Here is an 11,151-nt window from a genome sequence, read left to right on the forward strand (position 1 = left end):
GCCACATTTGTGGCTGCCTTCCGCTTCTGCAGGCATCGCACTTGCGGCCTCCCAATCGAAGGTGCGGTTATGACAGCAGCCAAAAATGCTTCAGCTCCCAAACTTAACTCCAAACCTTCTGTCAACCATCCGAAATCACCCCGAGGTCCCCGCGACCTCAACCAAAAGCAACAACAAGCCATATACCACTATTCTAACTTATACCAATCCTCAAAACACTTCGAACAACATCGAATCAACCAAAACACATCGAATTCAAGCCTAAGGTTCCAAAATCTTCCGAATTACGCTTTTGATCAAAAAGTCTACAAAACCACGTCCGAATGACCTGAAATTTTGCACACACATCCCAAATAACACAACAGACCTACTGAAACTCCCAGAATTCCATTCCGACCACTATATCAAATCTCACATATCAACTGGAAAACGCCAAAATTCTAATTTCTCTAATTCAAGCCTAAATCTACTCCGGACCTCCAAAATACATTCCGATCACGCTCCTAAGTCCCAAATCACCTCCCAAAGCTATTCGAACCATCAGAACTCACATCCGAGTCCTTTAACACATAAGTCAATATCTGGTTGACTTTTCCAACTTAAGCTTACTCAAAAGAGACTAAGTGTTTTAAACTTTACCAAAACTTCTCCGAATCCGATCCAACCAACCCGGTAACACAAAATACAATTGAACAAGGCAATAAGAAGCAGAAATGGGGGAAACGGAGCGGTAACTCATGAAACGATTGGCCGGGTCATTATAGAACCAAAGTAGTTTTTAGTACTATTATAGTAGTAATATTTTTCTTTATCTTAAGAAATGAGAGAAAAATAGAATAATGGAGACAAGATATATATATAAGAGGAGAATGAAGAAGTTATCTTATTCAAGTGTGTTTCTTGTGTGTCTTCCATACGAGAATAACATCCTATTTATAGGTTACAAAATGCCTTCTCAAATTATTAATGAACTCATTCATTTGGTATGAATTTCCAATGATAATTACGGAAATAACATCTACATACATTGGAAGGGACATCCACATACATTGGATTTATAACACTCCCCTTGGATGTCCATAGATAATGTATCTCATTAAAACTATACTAGAAAAATATAATGATCCGGCCAGTCGTTTTGAGAATTAGAGTCCCGATTACCCATTAAATACTTTCCCCATATCTTTTTCTGCTATTGTGACTTGCCGGGAGGTTTTGTTTTGGTTTTTTGAAGTGTTTTGGGACACTTAGTCCCTAAATGGAAGCTTAAATCTTAGAATTTGGACCGTAGTCGGACATGTATGAAGACGAATCCAAAATGGAATTTCATCAATTTTTTTTACTTTGTTGGGTGATTTTGGGTTTAGGGGCATGTACGGATTGTGTTTTGGGGGTCCGTAGCTCATTTAGGCTTGAAATGGCAAAAGTCAAATTTTTGAAGTTTCGGACCGATAGTGGAATTTTTGATATCGAGGTCCGATTCCGATTCATGAAGTTGGAGTAGGTCCGTAGTGTTGAATATGACTTTTGTGCAAATTTTGGGGTCAATCGGACATGGTTTGGTTGGTTTCGGCATCGGATGTCGAATTTGGAAGTTTCAAGTTTATTAAGTTTGAATCGGAGGATGATTTGTGTTTTTAGAGTTGTTTGATGTGGTTTGAGGGCTCAATTAAGTTTGTATGGTATTTTAGGATTGATCGGTATGTTTGGTTGAGGTCCCGGGGGCCTCGGGTGAGTTTTGGATGCTTAACGGACTAGTTTTGGACTTGGAAGAATTGCAAAATTTCTGTTGTTTTCAGTTCTGGTTTCTCTTATGAGATCATGTAGGGGAAGACGTGTTCACGAAGCTTTCAATTGGTCAATCCCCTTTTTGTTCTATACGATCGCAAGAGCTCCTCCGCGATCGCAATGTTTGCATAACCATCTATACGCGAACTCATAGCCCTTCCGCGTTCGTAGTGCTGAAGAAAGGAGGCTGGGCAGTGTGAGGATTTACTCTACGTGGTCGCGTGGTATGTATCGTGATCGCTTAGGTCAGCTGGGCAGTGGTATGCGTTAGCGAGCATGTATCCATGTTCGCGTAGTATGTTTTTAAAAGGCTAGAATTTTGTTCTACGCGATCGCATTTGATGTTCCGCGATTACGTAGTGTGAGCACCTAGGCACATATAAACATTTCAAAATCGAGGGTTAGCATTTTTATCAAAGCTTGAGTTTGGGAGCTCGAATTTGGACGAGATTTTTTTGGGATTTTTAGAGATATCAATTGGGTAACGATTGTTAAATTGATTTTGGTTTTATCCATTAATCTATCATTAATTTTATCATTGAATTTCCGATTTGGAATGAAAATTTGGAGAAATTTGAGAAAAGTTCTTAGGCCAAAATTTGGGGTTTTGATCGGATTTTGGTATTAGAATTGAGTAAATTTGATGTGGTTAGACTCGTGGGTGAATGGGTGTTTGTTTTTTGTGACTTATACCCAATTTTGAGACGTGGGCCCGGGGAGGATTTTTCGTCGTTTTTCTATTTTCTTGCCTTAGAGTTGATTTCATTAGCTAGATTGGTTATTTGTAGCTATATTTATGTTATGTAATTGATTTGGCTAGATTTGGGCCATCCGGAGCTGGATATTCGTGGAAAGAGCATTGTTTCAGATTGATTGAGCTTGGTTCGAGGTAAGTGGCTTGCCTAACCTTGTGTGGAGGAACTCCCTTTAGGATTTGGTACTGTTTGATATATGAGCGCCATGTACATGAGGTGACAAGTACGTACACGGGCTATTTATTGTAAAACTCCGGTTTTCACTAAGTCATAACCTGTTTTCTCCTTGTTTGAATTACATTAGCTTATGTACTATCCTGTTTAGATTAAGAAAGCATGTCTATAGGTTTTCACTGCCTATTTGAACTCTGTGCGGCATGTTTAGTGAAATTACCTGGTTTTCTTGATTTGAACTTAATCCAAACTGTATATTTTCTTGATATGATTGTTATTTATATTGGTTGGGTTTCATATTTACTTTGGGACTGCGGAACGGTATTCTGAGAGATCCCTTTGTACCGCATATTTACTTTGGGACTACAGAACGGTATTCCGGGAGATCCCCCAACACCGCATATTTACTTTGGGACTACGGAATGGAATTCCGTGATATCCCCTTACACATTTACGTTTGGGACTACGGGACGGTATTCCGAGAGATCCCCTGTTGCTATTACTGTGTTCTGAGCTATTGGTTTTCGTTGAATTCTATTCCTGTTAGATTTCCGTATTTACTTTACTGTATATTTCTTTCTATCTTATCTCATTATAATTATACCAGTAGGGCCCTGACCTGATCTCGTCTCTACTCGACTAAGGTTAGGTTTGGAACTTACTGGGTACCGTTGTGGTGTACTCATGCCCTTTCTTGCACATGTTTTTCGTATGTGATCCAGGTACTAGCTATCAGCCTCGAGTCTAGCTGTGTGGTTGCTGCCTCAGGAGACTTTAAGGTACATCTGCCCGCGTTCGCAGACCTCGAAGTTCCCTTCTTTCCCCTTGTGTTAACTTCACCCTTGTTTTCTTCAGTCATTGATTTATAGAGCAGTAGAAACTCTTAGAAGCTTGTGACATTGCGACCAATCTAGGTTTTAGGAATAGTGATTATTGTATATGCCGAGCGGCATCATTTCTGCTTATTAACTATATTTTTTAGTTGTTATCTTTGTGTTTGCATTTCATTTCCGCAATATTAGGCTTACCTAGTCATAGAGACTAGGTGTCGTTACGACAATTCACGGAGGGAGAACTTGGGTTGTGACAAGTTTGTATAAGAACTCTAGGTTCATAGGAGTCGTGAGTCACAAGCTAGTTTATTAGAGTCTCGCGGATCAGTACGAAGACGTTTGTACTTATCTTCGGGAGGCTATGGAACTGTTAGGAAAATTCCACTTCATTTGATTCCTTGTAACACGAGATTATTGACTTCGAAATTCTAAACTTTTGTCTTTTATTCTCTCATAGATGGTGAGGACACGTGCTACCAGAGATGACCAAACAGACGCGCCCCGTATTAGAGCCTCTAGAGGTCGAGGCCGAGGTAGAGGCTGAGGACACGCATGTGGTGCAGCTAAAGCACCCGAGCGAGCTGCTACAGAGGAGCCACAAGTAGCTCAAGCTGGAGCACAGGCACCTGATACGCCTACTACTATTACTCCAGCTCTTCAGGAGACCCTTGCACAGTTCTTGAGCATGTACATCACTCTCTCTCAGGCAGGGTTGATTCCCTTTGCTGCAGCCATATCTCATGTCGGGGGAGGAGCACAGACTCCCGGCACCCGCACCCCAGACCAGGGGGTTTAGGTTGATCAGATCCTAGAGGTTATATCGGTACCGATTGTAGCCCTATCTCAGCTAGAGGGTAGGGCAGCAGTTTCAAAGGAGGAGCAGCAGAGGCTTGAGAGGTACAAGAAGTACGACCCTCCTACATTTAGTGGTCTAGCATCAGAGGATGCTCATGGATTTCTGGAGGAGTGCCACCGTATCCTCCGCACCATGGGCATAGCAGAGTCGAGTCGGGGTTTTTTCACTGCCTTCCAGCTTCGAGGGGCAGCCTATCAGTGGTGGCATACTTATGAGTTGGACAGTCTGGCTAAGGCAGTTTCCCTTACATGGACTCAGTTTTCGGACATGTTTTTGAGAGAATATGTCCCTTAGAGCCTCAAGGACGCATGACGCACAGAGTTTGAGCAGTTACGCCAGGGTTCTATGACTATTTCAGAGTATGTAGTCCGTTTCAGTGACTTGACTAGACATGCACCGGCCTTGGTTTCTACAGTTCGAGAGAGGGTTCGCCGATTTATTGAGGGACTTATTCCTAATATCAGGACTAGCATGGATTAGGAGTTAGAGATGGATATCGCGTATCAGCAGCTGCTGAGTATTGCTAGGAGAGTGGAGGGCATGTTGCTCAGGATAGGAAGGAGAGAGAGGCCAAGAGGTCTCAGGAGTCGGGCTATTATTCTAGTGCTCGTGCCCCAACTGCAGTTCGTCATGGTAGGGGTTATGTGAATCGCCCTGTTCATTCAGCTCTTCTAGCCTCCAATGGTATTCTAGCTCCTCCTAGACCTCAGGAGCCTTATTATGCACCTCCACTATCTAGTGTGCCTCCTTCACGGGGTGCTATCAGCGGTCAGTCTAGCAAACTAGGCTCGAGCCAGTCACAGCCTCCACGTCCTCCCAGGCTTGTTTTGAGTGTGGAGATACTCACTATATGGTGAGGGATTGCCCCAGACATAGGAGGGATGCACCTCTATAGACTTCCCAGCCACAACGTGCTCCATTAGGTCCTCAAGCTATGATTACAGCACCATTTGCCACCCCACCTACTCAGCCAGTCTGAGGTGGAGGTCGAGGTAGTAGAGGATGCCCTAGCGGGGAAGGCCAGGCTAGATACTATGCCCTTCTTGCTCGTACAAAGGTTGTTGCTTCGGATTATGTCATTACAGGTATTGTTTCAGTCTGTCATAGAGATGCATCGGTTCTATTTGATCCAAGCTCCACTTATTCCTATGTGTCATCTCGGGATTCATTGAGTTCCCATGTCTATGTGTCTACTCCTATGGTAGATTCTCTTGTTATGGACCGCATATATCGGTCGTGTTTGATTACTCTTAGTGGTTTTGAGGCCAGAGCCGATTTATTATTGCTTAATATGGTAGATTTCGATATTATCTTGGGCATGGATTGGTTGTCGCCCCATTATGCTATTCTTGATTGTCATGCCAAGACCGTGACACTGGCTATGCCAGGTTTACCGCGATTAGAGTGGAGGGATACCTTAGATTACACTTCCAGTAGAGTTATTTTATTTCTTAAAGCTAAACGAATGGTTGAGAAGGGGTGTGACGCGTATCTAGCCTATGTGAGAAATATCAGTATTAATACCCCTGTAGTTGATTCAGTACCAGTAGTGAGGGACTTCCCTAATGTGTTTTCAGCTGATCTTTTGGGCATGCCGCCTGACAGAGATATTGATTTTGGCATTGATTTTTTGTCGGGACACAAACCATCTCTATTTATCCTTATCGCATGTCCCCTCCTGAGTTGAAGGAACAATTATAGAAATTGCTGGATAAGGGTTTCATTCAACCCAGTGTGTCACCTTGGTTTGCTCCTGTCTTGTTTATGAAGATAAAGGATGGTTCTATGCGTTTGTGCATTAATTATTGCCAGTTGAACAAAGTCACAGTGAAGAGCAAGTATCGTTTGCCTCGTATTGATGACCTATTTGATCAATTACAAGGTACCAGGGTGTTCTCCAAGATTGATTTGCGTTCACGTTATCATCAGTTGAAGATTTGGGAGCCAGATATCCCGAAGACTGCCTTCAAGACTTAGTATGGTCATTACGAGTTCTTTGTTATGTCATTTGGGTTGACCAATGCCCCAACAACATTTATGCATTTGATCCACAGTGTATTTCGCCCTTATCTTGACTCGTTCGTCATTGTCTTTATTGATGACATTCTAGTGTACTCTCGGAGTCGAGAAGATCATAAGCAACACCTGAGGACAGTGTTTCAGACCTTGAGAGAAAAGAAATTATATGCAAAGTTCTCAAAATGTGAGTTCTGGTTAGATTTTGTGGCATTCTTGGTCATGTAGTATCGAGTGAAGGGGTCAAGGTGGATCTAAAGAAGGTGGAGGTAGTGCAGAGTTGGCCAAGACCATCCTCAACTACAGAGATCCGGAATTTTCTTGGTTTGGCGGGTTATTACCGTCGATTTGTTGAGGGATTCTCATCTATTGTAGCACCTATGACCAGGCTGACCCAGAAGGGTGCTCCATTCAGGTGGATAGAAGAGTGTAAGGAGCGTTTTCATAAGCTCAAGATAGCTTTAACTACAGACCTAGTATTGGTATTGCCTTCAGGTTAGGGGTCTTATATATTTTATTGTGATGCATCGCGAGTTGGCCTCAGTGCAGTGTTGATGCAAGACCGTAGGGTGCTTACATATGCATCCAGATAGCTGAAGATACATGAAAAGAACTATCATGTCCACGATCTTGAGTTAGCTTCTATTGTTCATGCCTTGAAGATTTGGAGGCATTATTTGTACGGTGTCCCTTATGAGATCTACACTGATCACCGGAGTTTGCAGCATCTGTTCAAGTAAAAGGATCTTAATTTACGGTCGAGGAGGTAGTTAGAGCTGCTTAAGGATTATAATATCACCATTTTTACCACCCGGGGAAGGCCAATGTGGTGGCCGATGCTTTGAGTCGTCGGGCAGTGAGTTTGGGGAGTTTAGCTTATCTACCAGCAGTAGAGAGGCCCATGGCATTGGTGTTCAGGCCTTAGCCAGCCAGTTTGTGAGCTTGGCTATTTTTTAGCCTAGTCGAGTATTGGCTTGTGTGGTCTCTCGGTCTTCTCTTTATGATCGTATTAGGGAGCGTTAGTATGATGACCCCCATCTGCTTGTCCTTCAGGACACGGTCTAGCACGGTGATGCTAAAGAGGTCAGTATTGGGGATGATGTTGTATTGAGGATGCAGGGCAGGCTATGTATGCCTAATGTTGATAGTTTGCGTGAGTTGATTCTTTAGGAGGCTCATAGCTCGCAGTACTCTATTCATCTGGGTGCCGCGAAGATATATTAGGATTTGAGGCAGCATTATTGGTGGAGGAGGATAAAAAAGGACATAGTGGATTATGTTGCTCGGTGTCTAAATTGCCAGCAGGTGAAATATGAACATCAGCGGCCTGGTGGATTGCTTCAGAAGTTAGAGATTCCAAAGTGGAAGTGGGAGTGGATCACTATGGATTTCGTTGTTTGACTCCCACAGACTCAGCGAAAGTTTGATGTTGTTTAAGTGATTGAGGATAGGCTGACCAAGTCAGCTCATTTCCTTCCTGTGATGACTACCTATTCTTCCGAGCAACTGGCTTGAGTTTATATCCTTGAGATTGTCAGGCTTCATGTTATGCCGGTATCTATCATCTTTGACCAGGATACGCAGTTTACATCATAGTTCTGGAGAGTCGTACAGCAGGAGTTAGGTACTCGGATGGAGTTGAGCAGAGCATTTCACCCTCAAATAGACGGGCAGTCTGAGTGCACTATTCAGATTCTTGAGGATATGCTTTGTGCGTGTGTAATGGAGTTTCGAGGTTTTTGGGATCAGTTCTTGCCACTTGCGTAGTTTGCCTACAACAACAGTTAGCAGTCCAGTATTCAGATGGCGCCGTATGAGGCTCTGTATGGTAGGCAGTGTCGGTCCCTAGTGGATTGGTTCGAGCCGGGCAAGGCTATATTATTGGTCACAGACTTGGTTCAGGATGATTTGGAGAAGGTTAAGGTGATTCAGGATAGACTTCGCACAGCCTAGTCTAGACAGAAGAGTTATATAGACTGAAAGGTTCGCGATGTGGCATTCATGGTCGAAGAGCGGGTCTTGCTCCAGGTTTCACCTATGAAAGGCATCATGAGGTTCGGAAATAAAGGAAAGCTGAGCCCCAGGTTCATTGGTCCATTTGAGGTGTTGCGGCGAGTTAGGGAGGTTGCTTATGAACTTGCCTTACCTCCTAGCCTAGCAGGAGTTCATCCGGTGTTTCATGTTTCAATGCTCCGGAAGTATCACGGTGATCCGTCTCACATGTTGGATTTCAGATCAGTCCAGTTGGATAAGGATCTATCTTATGTTGAGGAGCCAATGTCTATATTGGACAAGTAGGTTAGAAGTTGAGGTCAAACAACATTGCATCATTAGAGGTTCAGTGGCAGGGTCAGTCGGTCGAGGAGGTGACTTGGTAGACCAAGCAGGATATACACAGCCATTATCCTCATCTTTTCACCACTTCAGGTATGTATCTATGCTCATTCGAAGATGAACGATTATATTAAGAGGGGGAGGATGTAATGACCCGGCCGGTCGTTTTGAGAGTGAGAGCCCCAAACCCCATTAATTGCTTTCCCCGTGTCTTTTTCTGCTATTGTGATTTGTCAGGAGGTTTCGTTTTGGTTTTTTGAAGTGTTTTGGGACACTTAGTCCCTCAATGGAAGCATAAGTCTTAGATTTGGACCGTAGTCGAAACTGTGTGAAGATGACTCCCAAATAGAATTTCGTCAATTCCGTTAGCTCCGTTTGGTGATTTTGGACTTAGGGGCATGTCCGAATTGTATTTTGGGGGGTCCGTAGTTCATTTAGGCTTGAAATGGCGAAAGTCAAATTTTTGGAGTTTCGGACCGGTAATGGAAATTTTTATATCGGGGTCGAATTCCGATTTCGGAAGTTGGAGTAGGTTCGTAGTGTTGAATATGACTTGTGTGCAAAATTTGGGTCAATCGAATGTGGTTTGGTTGGTTGCGGCATCAGATGTCAAATTTGGAAGTTTCAAGTTCATTAAGTTTGAATCGGTAGATGATTTGTGTTTTATGCGTTGTGTGATGTGTTTTGAGGTGGTTTGAGGGCTCAACTAAGTTTGTATGGTGTTTTAGGATTGGTCGGTATGTTTGGTTGAGGTCCCGGATGCCTCGGGTTAGTTTCGGATGCTTAACGGACTAGTCCGCATTCGCAGTGCTGAAGAGAGGAGGTTGGGCAGTGTGAGGATTTGCTCTACGCGGTTGCGTGGTGTGTATCACGATCGCGTAGGTCAGCTGGCAGTGGTACGCATTAGCGAGCATGTATCCGTGTTCGCGTAGTATGTTTTTAAAAGGCTGGAATTTTGTTCTACGTGATCGCATTTGATGTTTCGCGATCGCGTAGTGTGAGCACGTGGGCCGATATAAACATTTCAAAATCGAGGGTTAGCCATTTTTATCAAAACTTGAGTTTCGGAGCTCGGATTTGGACGAGATTGTCACGTCCCGAGCTTGGGGGCGAGACCGGCACCCGGTGCCCCACCTATCCTTGCGTACTAACTTGCCACTCAGGAACTTTAGACATATAATGTCATACTTTGGCCAGAGGTCACATTGCAAGAAAATTTGCAAAGCAAAATATAAAACTAAATGTAAGCTAACGCTGACTGAATGTCAACGTAAAGCTGGGCCGGCAAGGCCATCATAATTACTACAACTAACAAGCCAACAAAATATACGTACAGGGCCTACAAGCCCAACATACTGCACTAACCGATAGGATATGTCTACAAGCATCTACTAATAGATGTACTGTGATCGGAACAGGGCCCCGACCTACCCATAACCTATCTGCATATATACACAAGATGTACAAAGAACTTCTAGACCCGACAACTCCAAAGGATGGGGAGCTTACCGATAACGCGGAACTCGGGCAACACCTATTGAGAAGGTCCACTCGTCTATCTATCTGAACCTGCACGCATGAAATGCAGTGCCCCCAAATAGGGACGTCAGTACGAAATAATGTACCCAGTATGTAAGGCAATATACTGAAAGCTGAAACTGAACTGATAACTTGAACATATGCTTACTTGCTGATACTGACTCAATTCTCTCAATAAAATAAGTAAAATAGTTGTCCGGCCCTATAAGGCTCGGTATATATATATATATATATATATATATATATATATATATATATATATATATATATATATATATATATAATTGTTTTGCCGTAGTAGGCTCGCTCATAGGAGCTCGGCCATACTAGGCTCTGTATCTCAGCCAACTGGGGTCACTCATAGACGCTCGGCCACAGTAGGTTCGGTATATAATTTACCATCTGATCAGAGGTTGCCCAATAGGGGCTTGCCCATCGATTATAGCTCAATGGTAATGAAAATAATGTGATATTGTATATATATAGACTCGAGTTTTATTTATATTTATATTTAATCTAAATCAAGATTATATTAGTTACAAGCGCATCAATTAAAATATTAATGCCTACTCCTAATGCCACACTTAATCCATTCACAACTACAAAATTGATATCTATATAATATGATAGATAATCTTCTCATAAAGTCTCTGTTCATAAATCTAATAAAAATATTAAGAGAGAATACAACAAGAGACTAACAAACGTAATAAGAAGACGCTTTCTGACCAGCATTCCAACAAATACATCAAATTTATTTAGCTAAAAATAACATTTGACAAGCAAAATATACGTAAATTCCGGGATATGAATTTTTCTTTATGCCTCGTTATCAAACTTGTGTAATGACGAGATC

Source organism: Nicotiana tabacum, chromosome 16 (genome assembly GCF_000715075.1).
Source record: "Nicotiana tabacum cultivar K326 chromosome 16, ASM71507v2, whole genome shotgun sequence".
Classification (NCBI taxonomy): Eukaryota; Viridiplantae; Streptophyta; class Magnoliopsida; order Solanales; family Solanaceae; genus Nicotiana; species Nicotiana tabacum.